The 21679-nt window shown below is 36.1% G+C and overlaps 1 protein-coding gene across 3 annotated transcripts in view; it reads left to right on the top strand.

Moving 5' to 3' along the window:
* Positions 1–271: 271 nt before the first annotated feature.
* LOC106062693 (protein phosphatase 1 regulatory subunit 12A-like) overlaps positions 272–21679 on the top strand; it is an 82080-nt gene continuing 60672 nt past the window's right edge. Inside the window, exon 1 of one of the 3 annotated variants that reach the window (XM_056024850.1) lies at positions 272–501. The gene's annotated coding sequence lies outside the window, so the exon portion shown is untranslated. Of the gene's footprint in view, positions 502–10684; positions 10945–21679 lie in introns of those variants that run through there. The other 2 variants (XM_056024853.1, XM_056024852.1) reach the window with 2 other exon arrangements.

Below are 21679 nucleotides of genomic sequence, written 5' to 3'. Positions count from 1 at the left end.
GTCACGTGCCCAATCCTGAACGTCTATTGGATTCCTATCAAGCCTTCCCAAAAGTAACACTCCAATTGCTCATATTACACTCTTCTAGATGTACTCAACAGCTCAGCACTACATCGCAAGGGAGGTAGTCCCCCAATCCCTACACAGATTATATCAAATGTAAACAAAGAGTTCCCTCTCTTTTCTGATCTCTTGTATGTTAGACTTAGGAGAAAAACTTCACCCTGGACGAGCATGGGATATAAAAAAAAAAAAACAAAGTGCGTGTGTGTGTATGGAGGAGGGGTGAGGGTGAGCGAAGTGAGAGCGCGTGCATCTAGCACAAGCTGTGGTTATTCCTTGTAGGTCATCTGTCTTATCCGCAATCTACAGGTCACTGTAACAAGCGTCGCCTGTGATAATGTTAGCGCTTGTGTCGTGTGTATACAAACAGAAGCCCTTTGAACGAGTCCTGCAGTGGTCTGAGGGAACGCTTATTCCTGTCTTCTCAACAACTCTAAGGTTAGTCTAATTATCTTCCCTTGATTAGCCTTCAAGTGAGTCTTACAATACGTTAGCACGTGTAGGCCCATAAGTCAGCAGAAGCACGTGTGTAGGCCCCTAAGTCAGCACGACTTGGCCCCTAAGTCAGCACGTGTTGGCCTCTAAGTCAGCATAGCACGTGTGCAGGCCCTAAGTCAGCACGTGTGTTGGAGCCTAAGTCAGCACGTGTTGGCCCCTAAGTCAGTAGCAGCACGTGTTAGCCCCTAAGTCAGCACGTGTTGGCCCCTAAGTCAGCACAGCACGTGTGTAGGCCCCTAAGTCGGCACGATTGTAGGCCGCTTAGCCACACATGTCGGCCCCTAAGTCAGCACTTGTGTAGGTCGCTTAGTCAGCACGTGTGTAGGCCACTAAGTCAGATCCTGAGTATGACCCTGCTGTGTGCTAAATCAATATTGTGTTGTTTCTACAAAGAAAGATATGGGAGTCGTCTTAGATTTGATGGACACTGCCCGCTGTTTCAGCTTTGGTTTTTAACCTTAAGACTCAAGTTCTATAATTTAAACGCTAAACTTTTCATATAGCAGAGGAAGGCGATTGGCAAACTGAGTTGCTCAGTGATTTATTACAAAGCTTATATCAACTCACTCTGTCTGTTTGTCTGTCTGTCTTGTACACATCTTGTACACGTCAATTCTTCCATTTTCTCATTCTTGGATCAAGTTGAAACATTGCATAATTAGTAATTGTCTAGGACAACACATGCATAAATAAAAAAATTAACCTATTATTTAATTCATTAGTGGTAATTAATTTATTTAGTTTTAAGTAGAAAAGGGGTGATAAATCTTGCACTATTGATATATGTGGCGGTAATTGCGCGGTTCTTTCCCTTATAAACGTTTTTTTTTTTTTTATTTAACTTGTAAAGATTTGTGTTGCCCAGTGGCGTAGCAAGATACCCGTGTGCCCGGGTTCAAGAAAATATTGGTGGGCCCCCTCCCCCAATAAGACGAATACAATGTAAGACAAAACAATTGAGTAATCTGAATGAATCGGTACACTGACCAAAAGACATTCCAATGAAAGTAGAGTAGCTTTTAATCATCTTATTACGTTTGACTCGGTTAGAAGTCTCCAACATGAATTCAATGTTTGTACAATTGTTTGAACAGAATGAAACGAGGTAACGGAGTTTGAAAAATATAAAGAAATGTTTTATGAGTTCTGGTTCCCATTGTACACATTTACATTCCTGTTACGGTCGTAGCGCAGCACGGTGTGCATGAATAATGGTGCGAATTTGTGTAATGAATGGAAGTGATGTTGAAAAGGGAAAGCCGGGAGAAATTGAGAGGAAGAGAAATGAAATGTTCGTATTTACATAACTTGTTGTAATATTAAAGTATTTATAGAGTAATAACCTGAGAGTCTATTATTATTTCGAAGAGTCTTGTGTCGTAACAAGTGGCGCCCAACGGAAAAGGCAAGACCTGCGTTATATCGGTATCTAATTCCTGTCTACTGAGGTATTACTAGTACTACAAAGTGTAACAAAATCTCTAGATCTATTAAGATTGGGAGAGTAGCGTCATCTAAATCTCAAAAGCTATGTACTAGACTCACTGGTAAACATAAACCTTTAGTTGAAACTTAACTAAAAACATTATTGTTGAATTAATCAATTGGATTAACATTTAAATCTAGATTTATATCATTATAATTATTATGACGGATAATTCTCTACATTCACCAATGTGAAAACGTCAGGGATTACCCACTGTATTTGGATGTGCTACGAATTTATTGAAAAAAAAATAATTAAAAAAAAATCATGTCAGTGGCTGCTGAAGTACATGTTCATTATTCTGGCTCGTCATAGTTCTCAACAATAACCTTTAACATTCAATATTGATGGAAATTTGTACGATTATTAGCACTGCTGTGGGCAACACTAGTGAATTTTGACTACGGTGGAGAACAGTGCCTATTTAGGACCAACGGATATACACTGACCACGGCATATAGACAAATAACGAAAGACACATATCACCGGCGGAGAATATACACTAGCATTGGCAGTTATACCAGCAGGAAGAAGAGTATTCCGGGAAGTAGATACATATTTGTATTGGAATAACATTAAACGTTTGGTTCATTACATTACATTTAGATATGAACATTGTTGGGTCCAAGCATTAAGTATATGAGAATCAAATATATTTAATTGATATGGTCAGATAACTCGATAAAGAAAAAATACAAATAAAGCTGAGATAGTTGCTTTGAAAGAAGAAGGGAGACTATTGGAATTAGAAGGAGCAGAGCTGAGAAAATATGTACAAGAAAGATTAATAGAAAGAGAGAAACTAGTCAAGGAAAAGGAAATAGAGAAAGAGAAGTTAGCCATGGAAAAGGAAATAGAGAAAGAGAAGTTAGCCATGGAAAAAGAAAGAGAGAAAGAGAAGTTAGTCATGGAAAAGGAAATAGAGAAAGAGAAGTTAGCAATGGATAAAGAAATAGAGAAAGAGAAGTTGGCTATCAGTAAAGAGAAATTAGTTACGGATAAAGAAATTGAGAAAGAGAAGCTAGCTATGGAGAAAGAAAGGTTAGCCATAGAGAAAGAAAAGTTGGAAATAAAAAAAGGAAAAGCTAAAGATGAAGGTACTGGAAAGAAAAATGACGTGTCTGGAAATAAATTGGCAAAATATAAAGGTACAATGTTTGATGAGAATAAAATAGACATAGATATTTTCTTAAAGAAGTTTGAAATTGAAATGAAAGAATTAGCTTTTCCGGAAGATAAATGGACATTTTTGTTATCGAAGTCATTTGCAGCGGAGGTACCGTCAAAGATTTGCATGAATCAGAATAATTACCAAATAGTAAAGGAGCAATTACTACGAACATTTGGCAAAACTGAGGCGTTTTATCGTCAACAATATGTTAATTGCACCATTGAAACCAACGAGGACCCCCAAACATTTTTAGACAAGATGAATAGCTACTTTGACAATTGGACAGAGTCATCAAAAATAGAGAAGACGTTTGATGGACTAAAGGTATTTCTTATGCTGGATAAAGTCATTTATGAGAGTCAGGACGAACTAAAAATATTCCTGCTGGAGAGAAAGCCAAAATCTGTAGATGAGATTGTAAAATTAATAAGGGCTTACAAAGTGGCACATCCTGAAAAAAAGTTAAACAGAGGTAGCGATATTGAAGAAATAGTAGCATTTAATAGAGCTAGAGAAACACAAGACAGTTATAGCAACAATAGAAGATTTAGATATGAAGGACAGAATAGGTTTAGAGGACAAGGAAGGAGCCAAATAGATAGTAGACAAGGCCAGTATAATAGCTACAGAGGGCGATATCAAGGAAACAGACAGGGAAGATATGACAGCGGAAGAAATGGAAGAGATCAAAGTTTGTCGTTATTGTCGAGTTCAGGAAGTCTAGACTGTTTTCAAGCATTTGTAGGAAATAAGGCTGCAAGAACGATAAGGGACACTGGGAGCACTATTGTTGGAATAAACCGAAAATTGGTTGAAGATCATGAATATACTGGAAAAAACAAAGCATGTATTATGTTTGATGGTAAAACAGTACGATTACCCGTGGCCCGAGTGAACATTAAAACACCGTATTATACGGGGATCGTAGAGGCATGTGTTATAGACCATGATCAAATTGATTTGATTATTGGCAATATACCAAACATAAAGAAGTGCACGGAAAATGAGATAGAAGTTTGGAAAAATTGTTGTGGAATGGCGACTACTCGATCCTGTAGTAATGATGTAGAGGAAGGAGATTTGGCAAAATTGTTTGAGTTATCAACTAAGGAAAAAGAGCAAGATGAAGAACAACATGAAAACACAGAAACAATAGAAATCAAAGATATAGTATTTAACAAAGAAAAATTTATCACAAAACAAAAAAATGACCCAGAGTTACGTCAGCTGGCTCAGAAAGGAGGTAGAGGAGGAAGATTCTTTATAGAAAGAGGAGCTCTTGTTAGAGAGATTGAATGGCATGGGGAAACAATAATCCAGCTTGTGGTACCTAGAGAATTCAGGCAGCTTGTTATGGAAAATGGGCACGATGTAGCACACGCAGGACATATGGGAATACATAAAACGAAACAAAGAATATTCAAGGATTTCTATTGGCCATTTATTAGTAAGGACATCAAAAACTATGTGACTTCGTGCAGACTATGCCAAATAAAAGGGGCAAGAAAAATAAAAGCACCATTACAAAGGGTGGATATAGCAGATAGACCATTTAGTAAAATAGCGATTGATTTGATTGGTCCAATGCCAGTAGTTTCGAATAGGGGTCACCGTTATATTTTAACTGTGATAGACGTGTGCTCAAGATGGCCAGAGGCTATTCCACTCAAAAGAATTGAAGCCAGAGACATAGTACAAGCATTATATACGTTATTTACAAGATTTGGATTTCCCAAAAAAATATTATCAGATAGGGGCACTCAATTCAACTGTCAGCTGACTACAACATTCTTGAACATGTTTGGGATTCAGCAAAGGTTTACAGCCCCTTACCATCCACAGAGCAATGGTATTTGCGAACGCTTTAATGGTACGCTAAAGAAAGCATTATCTAAAGTAGTGGATGATAAACCCAAAGAGTGGGATATGGCTATTCCGTCAATACTATTTGCATACAGAGAGAGTCGTAATGAAACAACAGGGTTTTCACCATTTCAAATGATTTATGGAGGAAATCCGCGAGGTCCAATGACAATAGTGAAAGATTTGATAATCTCTCATGAACATGTAGGAACTAATGACAGTTATGATATTGTAACAGAAACTAGAAATCAGGTTATAAAGGCATGCGAAGAAGCGGGTAGACAGGTACTAGAGAAAAATGAATTAACGCGTTGCAGGGTGAATAAACATAGAAAAATGACGGAATTAAACGTAGGACAAGATGTTTTGGTCTTACTCAAGGATAAGAATAATGTACTGTTCACAAAATGGCTGGGACCGTACAAAATAACAAGGAAAATTAGCGATGTGGATTATGAAATAGACATTCATTCGAAGCTCAAAATATTTCATGTAGCTTTGTTAAAAGAGTTCAGACCAAGACAAAGAAGTGAAGAAAGGAGTAAAGATGAGTCAATGACAATGAGTGCCTGTGTGACGGAAGAAATGGAGACAGAGGAAAGGTTTAGACCAATAGAGACAGTGGCAACAGAAAGTAGGCAAACGTGGAAGGATGTCACGGTGGATGGAGTTTCTCTTGATAGAGCTAAAGAAATCAAGGCACTAATTGAGGAGTATAAGAATATTTTTACGGATTTACCTGGGAAAACAAGTATTATAGAACATGATATCAAGTTAACTGGCAAAGTACCGAATAAACTGCCACAATATACGATCCCATTACACCATAGAGAAACATTACAGAAGGAAATTGATGAGCTACTAACACTTGGAGTGATAGAACCATCTAGTTCACCATGGGCTGCACCAGTCGTGCTTGTTAAAAAAAAGTGTGGCAACTTAAGATTGTGTGTGGATTATCGACAGTTGAATAAAGTCACACAATTTGATCCATTTCCCATGCCACAAGCAGAAGAAATGTTTACTAAGCTAAAAAATGCAAAGATTTTTAGCACGTTGGATCTGTCAAGAGGATACTGGCAAGTACCTCTAAAACAAGAAGCTAAACCATTATCGGCATTTAAGACACCTTCGAGCATATATCAATGGAATGTGATGAGCTTTGGCTTGGTAAATGCTCCAGCCACGTTTAACAGAATGATGGCCAAATTATTCAGCCATAGAAGAGACACAATTTGTTATTTAGATGATATATGCATTTTTAGTGAGCAATGGGATGAGCATATACAAAGCCTTGGAGAGGTTTTTAAAATTATCAAAGAAAACAATTTAACATTGAAACCAACAAAGATAAAAATTGGCCTAAGTGAAATTTCATTTTTGGGGTATAAGATTAAAAATGAGTACATTACACCATTGGAAGAAACTGTATCAAAAATATTGGACATTAAGGTACCAAAGACAAAGAAGCAAATTAGAAGCCTTTTGGGGTTATGCAACTTTTATAGAAAATTTATCGCAAATTTTTCAGAAATAATTGAACCACTAACAAATCTAACAAAGAAAGGAAAACCTAACAATATAGTGTGGACGGAGGAATGTCAAGAAGCACTGGACATAATTAAAACTTTCTTTTCTGGGGCACCGATTTTGAAATTACCTGACAATACTAAGGAATTTATTTTGGCTACAGATGCATCAGCCATTGCAATAGGAGGCTGTCTAATGCAAAAATGGAATGGTGTCCCACATCCTGTTTTATATGTGAGTAGAAAACTGACAGCATCTGAGTTGAAATATGCTACCATTGAAAAGGAAGGACTAGCCATTGTATGGGGTATAACAAAATTAGGGTTCTACCTAATGGGAGCTAAATTTGAACTATGGACGGATCACGCTCCCTTGGCCTTCATTAATACAAATAAACTAGGGAACAACAGAATAGCCAGATGGGCATTGCAACTTATGGATTATAACTTTGAGGTCAGGACAATACCAGGGAAAGACAATGTGATAGCTGACACATTATCACGGTGTACCTAAGAAGGAAAAGAAATGGAAGTAAGGAAAGGAGCTTGGCCACGTCAATTTTGTTTCTGTTGGTTGGTCAAAAGAATAATGTCAGTAAAATCATTTTGGTGAGAACACAATGAATAGCAGTGTAATGAATAGACATCTATAACAGATTGGAACATTTTGTAAATATACACATACTACATGTATATGTAATCGAAGACTGTATGGATTGACGAAGCTTTGTTACATGTGAGAGGTGTCGAGATATTAATATATGGTGTTGTATTGAGAATTTGATGAAACCATTGTTAGAAATGTAAAATATATTATTACAGTTACATAGTTAATTATAGTTTATAATTGTGAATTATGAGATTTACTCTGATTGGTTCGTTGGGGAAGTCTGGACATTATACATTGGGATGGATGTAAGTAATTTTGAACCTAAAATAATAATATAAAGAATGATGATATTTAATTTTGCTGTTGGAGGGTTTTGTTGTTGTCGTTGGTTTTTACCTGGTTTAAAAGAATGAGAATTAATGAAGATAATATAATTATATTGAACAGTGATTTATAATTTTATTTGATATTTAAAAGACGTTCGATGTACATCGAACTTGGCAAACAAGGGGGGTGTTACGGTCGTAGCGCATCACGGTGTGCATGAATAATGGTGCGAATTTGTGTAATGAATGGAAGTGATGTTGAAAAGGGAAAGCCGGGAGAAATTGACAGGAAGAGAAATGAAATGTTCGTATTTACATAACTTGTTGTAATATTAAAGTATTTATAGAGTAATAACCTGAGAGTCTATTATTATTTCGAAGAGTCTTGTGTCGTAACAATTCCTAAAACACTTCTAGGTGTCAAACTTTGAAACATTGATACAGACTAGTATCTAGTTCTACGTCCATTATTTAAAAGTAAATAGATGAAATATTTATTTACTGAACATTTCTCTGGCCTTTTAAGTAGCAAAGTAAGAAACCAGTGCATCTATTTCTTAATGCGAGAGCGGCGTCTTCTGATGAAACAATGCCCAAAAGCCATTCTAGTATCCAATCATATTGGAAGCACCTTCATAGCTTTAGCCCAGTAGTTTATTTAAGGATAAAAGTTGTTGTGTTTTTAATTACTTGGAGCATTTGTTCAGCAAATTCTGCTGACGTTTGATACTCACTGTCTCACATATATGGAAACCTAGAAATTACTATCTAATTTCTATTTCTTTTGGATGTTCCGTCAACGGAGATCACTAAATAGTATCAAAAAAATAATACGAATTTGATATCAACTTTTTATTTGTCTTGAGCGCTGCTACCAATGAAAGAGAAAATGGTACAGAATTGATATCCTATACTACCGCTATTTTTTCCAGAACTGCATTGCCCAACATATCTATTATCTCGTTTTGAATCTGTTGGGGTTTGATTTCCTGTAAAATTTGAATATTCATAGCAATTTTCAGATGTTTTTGTATAAATATATGGCGTTAAATCTCTTTAAGAGCAAAGAACCAAGTTCCAACCAAATAGTAGGCATTCGTCAGTGAAAGGCACTATTCCATGATCCATTTAGTCACTTGTCTATCTTCTAGATCTTACAGATCAGCCTGACCGTTAAGATAGTACAATGTAAAGTAATAATAAAAAGAAATGATATTACATGTTTTAAATACAAAAAGAAATAAAAACATATTGACTTCTGAGAAAATTGAATAATTTGCAGCTGTATCGAAATTTTAATTAGTGACAATCAGGACTATTCCTTTTTTTTTCTAACCAAACTCTCCCCCATCCCCTTCCCTTTCCTGTACTACTACCAATGGTTTTATGAACAAACAAGGAAAAAAAAAAGAATAGGACGATATGGAAACGATTGTCACCCTAAACTCACGATTAGGGTTAGCCAGCATTACAATTTACAAAACCTGATGCAAAGCAAATCCTGACATTAAAGCTTCAAGCACTTGGTTTGGAAGTCAATTGTAATGTTGGATAAATACAACGTACAGGAAAGTTTGAGGAAGCTTTTTAAATTCTATTTTTTTTTAATCGGTTTTTACAGAAGTGAATTTAGTTTTTCACTTTGGTGTCACCCCTAAGTTCTCAACAAGTCGTGGGCCCAAGCGCAGTGGGCCCCTAATGGTCGTGGGCCCGGGTTCATTGAGCCCCTTTGCGCCATGGATGCTATGCCTCTAGCGTTGCCAGCACAACGACCAGCTATCGCTACTATTTGAAGACAAGGTCACGTGATGAGTATTCTAGCAGAAGTGAAGGAAGTGTTCTCGATACAAAAGCCTGGTCAGACCATTCGTGTCAAAACAAACAATATGGCTACAGTTTGAAATCTAGGAGCTCAATGTTGAGTTTTCGAAGTTTTACACACACCCAAAAATGCTTAAATAAAACTAATTTGTTCTTACACTTTGCCCAGGGCCGTAATTAGGGTAGGGGGGAGGCGGGCTACTGCCCCGGGGCCTCCATAACTTCTACGTTTATTTTTTTGTAACTTTTTTATTTACACACATTTTGACCGCCACTACTTTCAATCTTAGAGTTGTCAGCACTGACGTAAACGTGCTAGTAATATATCTATATAAATGTAGCTGTGAGGTTAGGGCAGTACGTCATCACAGGGCCATACTCTCCACACACTCACAAATATACAACTTTTGGGGACTAATATATATATATATATATATATATATATATATATATATATATATATATATATATATATATATATATAGATATAGATATAGATATAGATATAGATATAGATATATATATATATAGAGAGAGAGAGAGAGACTTTTTAAAGAAAAAAAAATTAAATGTACAAGTACTGTATTTCTTTCTTCTAACTATGTCATTCTTTTAGACCTAAGTGGTACCATCAAGTGCACCTTTATTACAGGTTTCAAAAAGTATAGGGGGGACTCTATAAAAGTCCTGCCCTCCTCTGACTTCAGCCTGGCCTTGACTTCGTCTGAGTGTCTTGTGTTCTGTTTGCCATTTTTTTTGTTTTCAATTTATAGTTTGAAAATATTTGAAAAAGTCAAAAAGTTTCTTCCAGCTAGACTCCACGTTGCTGAAGTCAAGGCGATATATTGTAATTATATATATATCGACACCTCCCATTCTTTAACAGAAGAGGAAACAGGGGAAACAAATCTGCTCACTGGTGGGCAACTACATTGGTATGACCTCCCTTTGTTACCAAGCAAATATCAGCATACACAAAGAGGAAATCTCATCTCGAGCTGTAGTTTATACCACGTGACCAGCATCTTCTTCCAGCAGCCAAAAGTTCTTCCCGCCATAGTTCTCCTCCTCCTCCTCCATGATCCAACAACGTAGCCACTTACCAACCCATTATACTTTTGTGGTGGTCTAAAAATAGTGGTGCTCCCTTCCTCACGCTCTACCCCCCCCCCCCGTTCTATACCCTCCCTTCTTCCTGTAATCCAACCCCCCCCCCCTTTTTTTTTTTAAAATAAAAACTTCGTCCACTCGCCCGCTCGCTGTGTTGAAAGAAAAAAGTGAGAGGGGGAGGGGGTGTCACACCACGGGGACTAAGTGTTACAGTAACTCGGTTCCTGTGCGAAAGGATGGAGTGATTTCCCTTGGCTCTCGGTTTTTAAAATGTTCGTTTTACTATTTAAAAAAACACACAAAAAAAAAAGTTTCTGACATAAATGTAATTAAAGAGCAGCAAGTGGCAGCAAGGAATATCTGTGACTCATGGAGTAAGTGTTTCAAGTATATGTATTTCTTGGTCTTTGGTATTACCGTATTGACAAGTACGTTCAGGCACTTAGCTGGCGAAAGAAAGAATAAAGGTATTATCTTGGCGCTTTCTAATTGTATGGCATCTCATTTAAAGCATACAACTTCTCAACAAAAAAAAACAACATATCTTTACTAAAGTGTATTTCATTTTCTGAACTCTTTTTTTTTCTTCAAATAAACAAAAAATGCCATGTTCTGGGCAGAACATTTTTTTTTCAAATATTACCTCCCCTTGCCCTTAAATACAAGAATTATAGGCTGCCATTAGGTGGCATTTATTTTTTAATAATATTATGAAATAGATAAGATTTTCTAAACATGGACTTGGTCAACTTGGTTCTGCGTGAGAAATGTTTTACTTAGACTAACTTGTCTATCTGACGTTTGGGTAAGTGAGGGCCAAATTTTATTTTAAAGAAGAAAACACAGTCTTCTACATTGCAAAACTACTAGATATATGTTGAGCTAGATCCGATCAATGAATGGTAAGCAACTGGTAATTGGTATGGGATTTACAAAATAAACATATAAAGTAGTAAAAAAAAAAAACAACCAGAGTAAATTGCAAGAAACAAATGATTTATTAGTAAAAAGATAAACTGACCAGCTATTTTTTCAGGTGCAATGTATGGCCTAAAAATACATTTCGAACACCTTCATAGCTATCATATTGGTATGTGTCTTCGTGTGTCTAGAAGTGTTACTCATGTCTTCGTGTGTCTAGAAGTGTTACTCGTGTCTTCGTGTGTCCAGGTGTGTTACTCATGTCTTCGTGTGTCTAGAAGTGTTACCCATGTCTTCGTGTGTCTAGAAGTGTTACCCATGTCTTCGTGTGTCTAGAAGTGTTACTCATGTCTTCGTGTGTCTAGAAGTGTTACCCATGTCTTCGTGTGTCTAGAAGTGTTACCCATGTCTTCGTGTGTCATGTCTTCGTGTGTCTAGAAGTGTTACTCATGTCTTCGTGTGTCTAGAAGTGTTACTCATGTCTTCGTGTGTCTAGAAGTGTTACTCATGTCTTCGTGTGTCTAGAAGTGTTACCCATGTCTTCGTGTGTCTAGAAGTGTTACTCATGTCTTCGTGTGTCTAGAAGTGTTACCCATGTCTTCGTGTGTCTAGAAGTGTTACCCATGTCTTCGTGTGTCTAGAAGTGTTACTCATGTCTTCGTGTGTCTAGAAGTGTTACTCATGTCTTCGTGTGTCTAGAAGTGTTACCCATGTCTTCGTGTGTCTAGAAGTGTTACTCATGTCTTCGTTTGTCTAGAAGTGTTACTCATGTCTTCGTGTGTCTAGATGTGTTACTCATTTCTTCGTGTGTCCAGGAGTGTTACTCATGTCTTCGTGTGTCCAGGAGTGTTACTCATGTCTTCGTGTGTCTAGATGTGTTACTCATTTCTTTGTGTGTCCAGGAGTGTTACTCATGTCTTCGTGTGTCCAGGAGTGTTACCCATGTCTTCGTGTGTCTAGGAGTGTTACCCATGTCTTCGTGTGTCATGTCTTCGTGTGTCCAGGAGTGTTACCCATGTCTTCGTGTGTCCAGGAGTGTTACCCATGTCTTCGTGTGTCTAGAAGTGTTACTCATGTCTTCGTGTGTCTAGAAGTGTTACTCATGTCTTCGTGTGTCTAGATGTGTTACTCATTTCTTCGTGTGTCCAGGAGTGTTACTCATGTATTCGTGTGTCCAGGAGTGTTACTCATGTATTCGTGTGTCCAGGAGTGTTACCCATGTCTTCGTGTGTCTAGGAGTGTTACCCATGTGTTCGTCATCACGGTACATTGTTACGTTGTGCGTGTGTCTTTGATTGTTATGTGTCTATGATTGTTGGACATGAGCCCATGATTATATTACATATTTCCATGATTATTGTTGTAATGTGTCTATTATTGATGTTGGTATGTCCATTTGTCCATAGTCTGATTGGTATTGATAATGTTCTGATGTCTTTTTACAAACCTTACATCAACTCACTCTGTCCGGGGGAGGGGGGGGGGGAATCTTGTACACGTCATTTCTAACACTTTGAAATATTGCCGAATTATTCATTATCGATAACAACACATCATTTTTTAAATATTTTTAATCATTTAGTTGTAATTAATCTTGTTGCATATAGAAAATGTATTCAGCTAAGGGGAGATAAGCCTTGTGTAAACAAAATTTGGTTGCGCGCTACAAAGTGGAAAAAAAAATAAAAAAAATTTGAAATTTGAAAGCAAGAGTAGATAACTCTAAAACCTTTTATTGTTATAAGTACTTGAATAGCTCGGTGGCTAACGTGTCTGCCTTACATCATGGAGGCTCGAGACCTCCAGTTCGAATGCAGAAACGAGCAGTATTTTTGTTTTTTAAAAAAAAAGCTTTTGAAAAAGCAGTTTGAAAACCTTCTCCCAGAAAACAAACCACTTTCACCCCACCCCCTCCCAAATTGGTCCTACAAAGTGATTGGATTATAGAGCAGTGAGCATACTAGAAGTATGAAAGTTGCGCAAAACAAAAACAGTGGATGAAAATATTTCTAATCGCACAGATGTATGATTGTTAGTCTAGGGACTAGATCTATTAAGAATTAGCCTAATTCCATGATTGATTTCAAATAATTGATTTAATTTCACTCGATATAACTTTGTTTTTTAAATCCCCTTTTTTTTAACTGTTACTTCTAAGTCTTATAGTTCATTCAGCACACCCCTCCAGCCTCTCCAGCCTCTCCAGTTCTTGAGTTCCTCAAACATTTTTATTTCTTGTTCTCCTTGTTTTCAAATACTTTTTCTGTTTCATCATGATATGCCCCCTTCCAAAGAGATATAACTCGTGTACACTAAATAATAAACCCCGCATCAGTAGAGAGCTACCTAATTTTAAACATAGCTGGAATTGTGTAACTTAAACACGATTGTATTTAGACTCCATACTCTCTCCTTAGCCACATCCACATTCATTAGGTTGTAATCTTTCTTTAAATTGTTTCACCCAAGTCAGGTTTGTATATAATTTCTGTACATCTAGATGGGGTTATAGCCCCTGATTTCCATTACAAACATTTTACACCGGTAAACTTGTATTTAGACTTTGGATTAGATTTACAAATTGATATTTTATTATTCGCCTTTGGAAATGATAATGACATGAGTTTTCAGAAAAGTGAGAATATGAACGATTAAGATTGAAATCTAATTAATTCCGATTTGAATCTTTTACGTAGCTGGATGTAGCTTTCTTGTTATCTGAGGCTAACAAAACTAATCCTCTGTGACCAGACAAAACAAGAGTTTACCTGCCAAAAGGAATTAAAATACATATACCTACATGCAAATACCTACATGCAAATACCTACATACATATACCTACATACATATACCTACATACATATACCTACATACATATACCTACATACATATACCTACATACATATACCTAGCATGATTGTGCTCAAATGCCTTATTTTTGTTTCAAATGTTGTTTTTTATTCTAAATTATTCAATATGAATCAATAATAGTAAAACTAGATGGCCTACATGTTGAGTATGTGTATAATGTTTAACCAGGTAAATTTTATTGTTTAACCAGGTATGCATTCAATATAGTGTTTAACTAGGCACACATTCAATACATTTATGGCGTTTAGCCTTTACATCCGATAGGACTTGTCTTTGAGCCCGAAGATTAATAAGGAGTTCAGTACATCACGTGGATACACAGCCCCAGCTCTGACTTACATATTTTGCCACACCCAACTCAGATATAACCAATATCCGCAGGTTGTCGACTTAGATACGCTTATCGCCGACTACGCCTGTCCTAGACAGTTGATTTTCTTTTGGTCTCAAATGTGTATCCCGCGACCTTTGTAAGTGATCTTCAGCTGTCTCGTTTCCTTGGTGCACCTCCGTTACGTGGACCACCTTTCAGCTACCTCGTTTCGTTGGGGCACCTCCGTTACGTGGACCACCTTTCAGCTACCTCGTTTCGTTGGGGCACCTCCGTTACGTGGACCACCTTTCATCTCACCAAAAAGGGCTGCCCTTGACATACGTTCGTCTCCCATACGGGATACGTGCCCTGCCCAGCGTAACTGTCGGACCATAAAAAGTCCCTCTATACTGTCCATACCGGCGTTCGCAAGGACATCGCTGTTTGTAGTGCGGTCTTGCCACCGTATGTCCATGATGAAGCAACAAACATGTTTGGTGAAAGCTTTCAATAAGTCTTAGTTGCTTTCTGTATAATACCCATGTCTCAGATCCACATAGAAGGGTTGTGAACCACTGCTTGGTAGACACTATTATTGTAGGCAGGCGGAGAGATGTATTCAGCCAAACTCTCGCTTGGAGGCGTCGAAAAGCGCTATTGGCGTTGACCAGACGGTTATCAACTTCCCTTGAAAGCGATGCAACATTTGCTTCCTAGATATGTGAAATTACCTACCACGTTAAAGGGGTCTCCATGATCTTTGGCGCTAAATATATTTTATTAAGTCACTTCTGGAACATAACTTCTGTTTTTCCGAGGTTTATATTTAAACCAAAAGAGGCGGCAGCGTATGCAATAGCCTTTACATCCATTTGCTAGATAAAACCATTGGCTTGTGTTCTGGCATAGAATTCTCAAATCGAAAGGAGATGACATCGGAAGATAAAAATCTTTATTATTCAACTTACTAAAGCTTATTTGGGTACCTAGCGAATGTTGTTTCAAAATATCTGCTTTAAAAAATCTTTTCACACTTTAGTGTCTGCACACCTTGAACCCTTCCTAGCGACGCTACAGAATAGGAATTGTAGAAATAAAACATAAATAATAGAAATACTACAGAAATAGTAGAAATATCACAAGAACAACAGATGGTCGCGACGCTAAGTGTATAAATTAGTCAATGAAGCATTGAATTTGGTCAGGAAGCATGCCTGTTCTATTTTATGTTTTGACTTTTGAATGAGTTTTAAATAAACTTATTTATTACCTGTAGACATGGGACTCTTGTTTGCTTGAGAAACCAATTCCTCACAATGAACTGGGAGAAGAAATGTTCAGAACGAACTTCAATAAATTCCTACGCGCCTCATTACTGCCATACTGCTTTCTAAATCTTATTGTTCTTACTACAGTATCGGAATATAACTTCATACAGGAAAAAGCTTTTAGAATAATAAAAATTTTTATAAACTTATAAGTTAAAGAGTTAGCCTATACTTAGCCTCTTCCAAAACTATTTAAGTACCTCTCTGCAATCAGAGAGCTTTAATTCTGTAAACTCACTGAAAACTGATAAAATTAATATCCATTGAGCCCCATGTATATAAGACTCTCAATCAGTCTCCAATGAGATTTACTTATGTAGACTTAGTTTCCCATGAGATGTACTTATGTAGACTTAGTTTCCAATGAGATGTAGTTATGTAGACTTAGTTTCCAATAAGATGTACTTATGTAGACTTAGTTTCCAATGAGATGTACTTATGTAGACTTAGTTTCCAATGAGATGTACTTATGTAGACTTAGTTTCCCATGAGATGTACTTATGTAGACTTAGTTTCCAATGAGATGTAGTTATGTAGACTAAGTTTCCAATGAGATGTACTTATGTAGACTTAGTTTCCAATGAGATGTAGTTATGTAGACTTAGTTTCCAATGAGATGTACTTATGTAGACTTAGTTTCCAATGAGATGTACTTATGTAGACTTAGTTTCCAATGAGATGTAGTTATGTAGACTAAGTTTCCAATGAGATGTACTTATGTAGACTTAGTTTCCAATGAGATGTAGTTATGTAGACTTAGTTTCCAATGAGATGTACTTATGTAGACTTAGTTTCCAATTAGATGTACTTATGTAGACTTAGTTTCCAATAAGATGTACTTATGTAGACTTAGTTTCCAATGAGATGTACTTATGTAGACTTAGTTTCCAATGAGATGTACTTATGTAGACTTAGTTTCCAATGAGATGTACTTATGTAGACTTAGTTTCCAATGAGATGTACTTATGTAGACTTAGTTTCCAATGAGATGTAGTTATGTAGACTTAGTTTCCAATGAGATGTAGTTATGTAGACTTAGTTTCCAATGAGATGTAGTTATGTAGACTTAGTTTCCAATGAGATGTAGTTATGTAGACTTAGTTTCCAATGAGATGTACTTATGTAGACTTAGTTTCCAATGAGATGTAGTTATGTAGACTTAGTTTCCAATGAGATGTAGTTATGTAGACTTAGTTTCCAATGAGATGTAGTTATGTAGACTTAGTTTCCAATGAGATGTACTTATGTAGACTTAGTTTCCAATGAGATGTACTTATGTAGACTTAGTTTCCAATTAGATGTACTTATGTAGATTTAGTTTCCAATGAGATGTAGTTATGTAGACTTAGTTTCCAATGAGATGTAGTTATGTAGACTTAGTTTCCAATGAGATGTAGTTGTGTAGACTTAGTTTCCAATGAGATGTACTTATGTAGACTTAGTTTCCCATGAGATGTACTTATGTAGACTTAGTTTCCAATGAGATGTACTTATGTAGACTTAGTTTCCAATGAGATGTAGTTATGTAGACTTACTTTCCCATGAGATGTACTTATGTAGACTTAGTTTCCCATGAGATGTACTTATGTAGACTTAGTTTCCCATGAGATGTACTTATGTAGACTTAGTTTCCCATGAGATGTACTTATGTAGACTTAGTTTCCAATGAGATGTACTTATGTAGACTTAGTTTCCAATGAGATCTAGTTATGTAGACTTACTTTCCCATGAGATGTACTTATGTAGACTTAGTTTCCCATGAGATGTACTTATGTAGACTTAGTTTCCCATGAGATGTACTTATGTAGACTTAGTTTCCAATGAGATGTACTTATGTAGACTTAGTTTCCCATGAGATGTAGTTGTGTAGACTTAGTTTCCCATGAGATGTACTTATGTAGACTAAGTTTCCCATGAGATGTAATTATGTAGACTTAGTTTCCAATGAGATGTAGTTATGTAGACTTAGTTTCCAATGAGATGTACTTATGTAGACTAAGTTTCCAATGAGATGTAGTTATGTAGACTTAGTTTCCAATGAGATGTACTTATGTAGACTTAGTTTCCAATGAGATGTACTTATGTAGACTTAGTTTCCAATGAGATGTAGTTATGTAGACTTAGTTTCCAATAAGATGTACTTATGTAGACTTAGTTTCCAATAAGATGTACTTATGTAGACTTAGTTTCCAATGAGATGTACTTATGTAGACTTAGTTTCCCATGAGATGTACTTATGTAGACTTAGTTTCCAATGAGATGTAGTTATGTAGACTAAGTTTCCAATGAGATGTACTTATGTAGACTTAGTTTCCCATGAGATGTAGTTATGTAGACTTAGTTTCCAATGAGATGTACTTATGTAGACTTAGTTTCCAATGAGATGTACTTATGTAGACTTAGTTTCCAATAAGATGTACTTATGTAGACTTAGTTTCCAATGAGATGTACTTATGTAGACTTAGTTTCCAATGAGATGTAGTTATGTAGACTAAGTTTCCAATGAGATGTAGTTATGTAGACTAAGTTTCCAATGAGATGTACTTATGTAGACTTAGTTTCCCATGAGATGTACTTATGTAGACTTAGTTTCCAATGAGATGTACTTATGTAGACTTAGTTTCCAATTAGATGTACTTATGTAGACTTAGTTTCCAATAAGATGTACTTATGTAGACTTAGTTTCCAATGAGATGTACTTATGTAGACTTAGTTTCCAATAAGATGTACTTATGTAGACTTAGTTTCCAATGAGATGTAGTTATGTAGACTTACTTTCCCATGAGATGTACTTATGTAGACTTAGTTTCCCATGAGATGTACTTATGTAGACTTAGTTTCCCATGAGATGTACTTATGTAGACTTAGTTTCCAATGAGATGTACTTATGTAGACTTAGTTTCCAATGAGATCTAGTTATGTAGACTTACTTTCCCATGAGATGTACTTATGTAGACTTAGTTTCCCATGAGATGTACTTATGTAGACTTAGTTTCCCATGAGATGTACTTATGTAGACTTAGTTTCCAATGAGATGTACTTATGTAGACTTAGTTTCCCATGAGATGTAGTTGTGTAGACTTAGTTTCCCATGAGATGTACTTATGTAGACTTAGTTTCCAATGAGATGTAGTTATGTAGACTTAAGTTTCCCATGAGATGTACTTATGTAGACTAAGTTTCCCATGAGATGTAATTATGTAGACTTAGTTTCCAATGAGATGTAGTTATGTAGACTTAGTTTCCAATGAGATGTACTTATGTAGACTAAGTTTCCAATGAGATTTAGTTATGTAGACTTAGTTTCCCATGAGATGTACTTATGTAGACTTAGTTTCCAATGAGATGTAGTTATGTAGACTTAAGTTTCCCATGAGATGTACTTATGTAGACTAAGTTTCCCATGAGATGTAATTATGTAGACTTAGTTTCCAATGAGATGTAGTTATGTAGACTTAGTTTCCAATGAGATGTACTTATGTAGACTAAGTTTCCAATGAGATTTAGTTATGTAGACTTAGTTTCCAATGAGATGTACTTATGTAGACTTAGTTTCCAATGAGATGTACTTATGTAGACTTAGTTTCCAATGAGATGTAGTTATGTAGACTTAGTTTCCAATGAGATGTACTTATGTAGACTTAGTTTCCAATAAGATGTACTTATGTAGACTTAGTTTCCAATGAGATGTACTTATGTAGACTTAGTTTCCCATGAGATGTACTTATGTAGACTTAGTTTCCAATGAGATGTAGTTATGTAGACTAAGTTTCCAATGAGATGTACTTATGTAGACTTAGTTTCCCATGAGATGTAGTTATGTAGACTTAGTTTCCAATGAGATGTACTTATGTAGACTTAGTTTCCAATTAGATGTACTTATGTAGACTTAGTTTCCAATAAGATGTACTTATGTAGACTTAGTTTCCAATGAGATGTACTTATGTAGACTTAGTTTCCAATGAGATGTACTTATGTAGACTTAGTTTCCAATAAGATGTACTTATGTAGACTTAGTTTCCAATGAGATGTACTTATGTAGACTTAGTTTCCAATGAGATGTAGTTATGTAGACTTAGTTTCCAATGAGATGTACTTATGTAGACTTAGTTTCCAATGAGATGTAGTTATGTAGACTTAGTTTCCCATGAGATGTACTTATGTAGACTTAGTTTCCAATGAGATGTAGTTATGTAGACTTAGTTTCCAATGAGATGTAGTTATGTAGACTTAGTTTCCAATGAGATGTACTTATGTAGACTTAGTTTCCAATGAGATGTACTTATGTAGACTTAGTTTCCCATGAGATGTTCTTATGTAGACTTAGTTTCCAATGAGATGTAGTTATGTAGACTTAGTTTCCAATGATATGTACTTATGTAGACTTAGTTTCCAATGAGATGTACTTATGTAGACTTTGTTTCCCATGAGATGTAGTTATGTAGACTTAGTTTCCAATGAGATGTACTTATGTAGACTTATATCTCCACTAAGACTTAGTTTCTATTTACTTTCCCAACTTATATCTCAGGTACCATTCAGAAAGCACAGTGCTAATTGAGCCAGAGACCCTGTTTCAAAGCCACCAAACTTTATTTGTCAAATTTAAGACATTTTTTTAGGCTATCTCTATACACCTAACTTCTGAAGTCCGTCCTCAGTTTGGGTTATTTTAACATGGTTAGAACTATGGACCTGCTTCTTGTTTATTCTCTTATAAGCTTAACGATCCAAGCACGCTCTTATGATCGCATGTGGACGTTACACTTGATCAGCACTTAGGTTTAAGAAAAGAAACATATCCACAAGGATGGGAAATCCTTGAAACTCTATCCCTCTGAGATTTTCCTCCACCTCCCTCACTCGTAGGTCCAATAGTTTAAAAGGTCTTTTTTTTATTTTAGACATAACTATCTACTTAATTAGAAATTAAGTATAGCCTGAGGCTCTTAATGACTCTCTCTGAAAGTAGACATAAATATTGGATATATTTTTATTCATATTTTATTTTGTTCCCGTATAGAAACGAATGTACGAAACTGAACCTCAAATGAAATGCTAGCTTCACACGGAGGCTAGTCTACAACTAAAAACTCAACAGAAGGTCTAGCTCATTAACATATATAAACAAACATGTAGAACTTAATTCTCTCATGCTAGTTAAGCTAATCAGTAAAGAGAATACATCTTTAATGCAAGTAGAACTTCAGACCTAGATGGAGCAAATCTCAAACGCGTCTAGATTAAAGCCTTTGTATTGTGCTCTTTGACCATCAGAAGTGAGCCTGTATTCATTTAACTTATATCACACTACTAGGACCTGGGGCTGTGGTTAGGGTGGTACTGTGGTATGCGTTTTTGAAATATTGAATATCAAATACATTGTAAAACATGTTGTTAAAACCCCAGGACGGTCTGTACTTGTAGACTTGCAAAACAAAAGAGTTGTCTTTCTTGAAACGAAAGGCTGACTACAAATATAATATTGAACTTTTTATTAGTTGTATCGCTCTAACGGATATGTTCAGACAATACGTTTCATAAACCGTTGAGACCTCTGGCCCGTTGTTGACATGATTGGTTCTGCATTTGCGATAATGTCAAAATAATCAGACATGTTTATCTGCCCCTGACACACGAAGAGTTGTGCGATTGTCTAACTTGATTCTTTAAGCAGATTCCCAACATTCAAGTCGACATGTTCTACATATCAGTGAACACGTAGATTCTACTTCTTGTTTCAAACCTAATTCCAAAGAGTTCCATAGA

The sequence above is a fragment of the Biomphalaria glabrata genome, chromosome 3 (genome assembly GCF_947242115.1).
Source record: "Biomphalaria glabrata chromosome 3, xgBioGlab47.1, whole genome shotgun sequence".
NCBI lineage: Eukaryota > Metazoa > Mollusca > Gastropoda > Planorbidae > Biomphalaria > Biomphalaria glabrata.
Note: the sequence above shows the minus strand (reverse complement) of the source record. Positions and strands in the feature narration are given on the sequence as shown.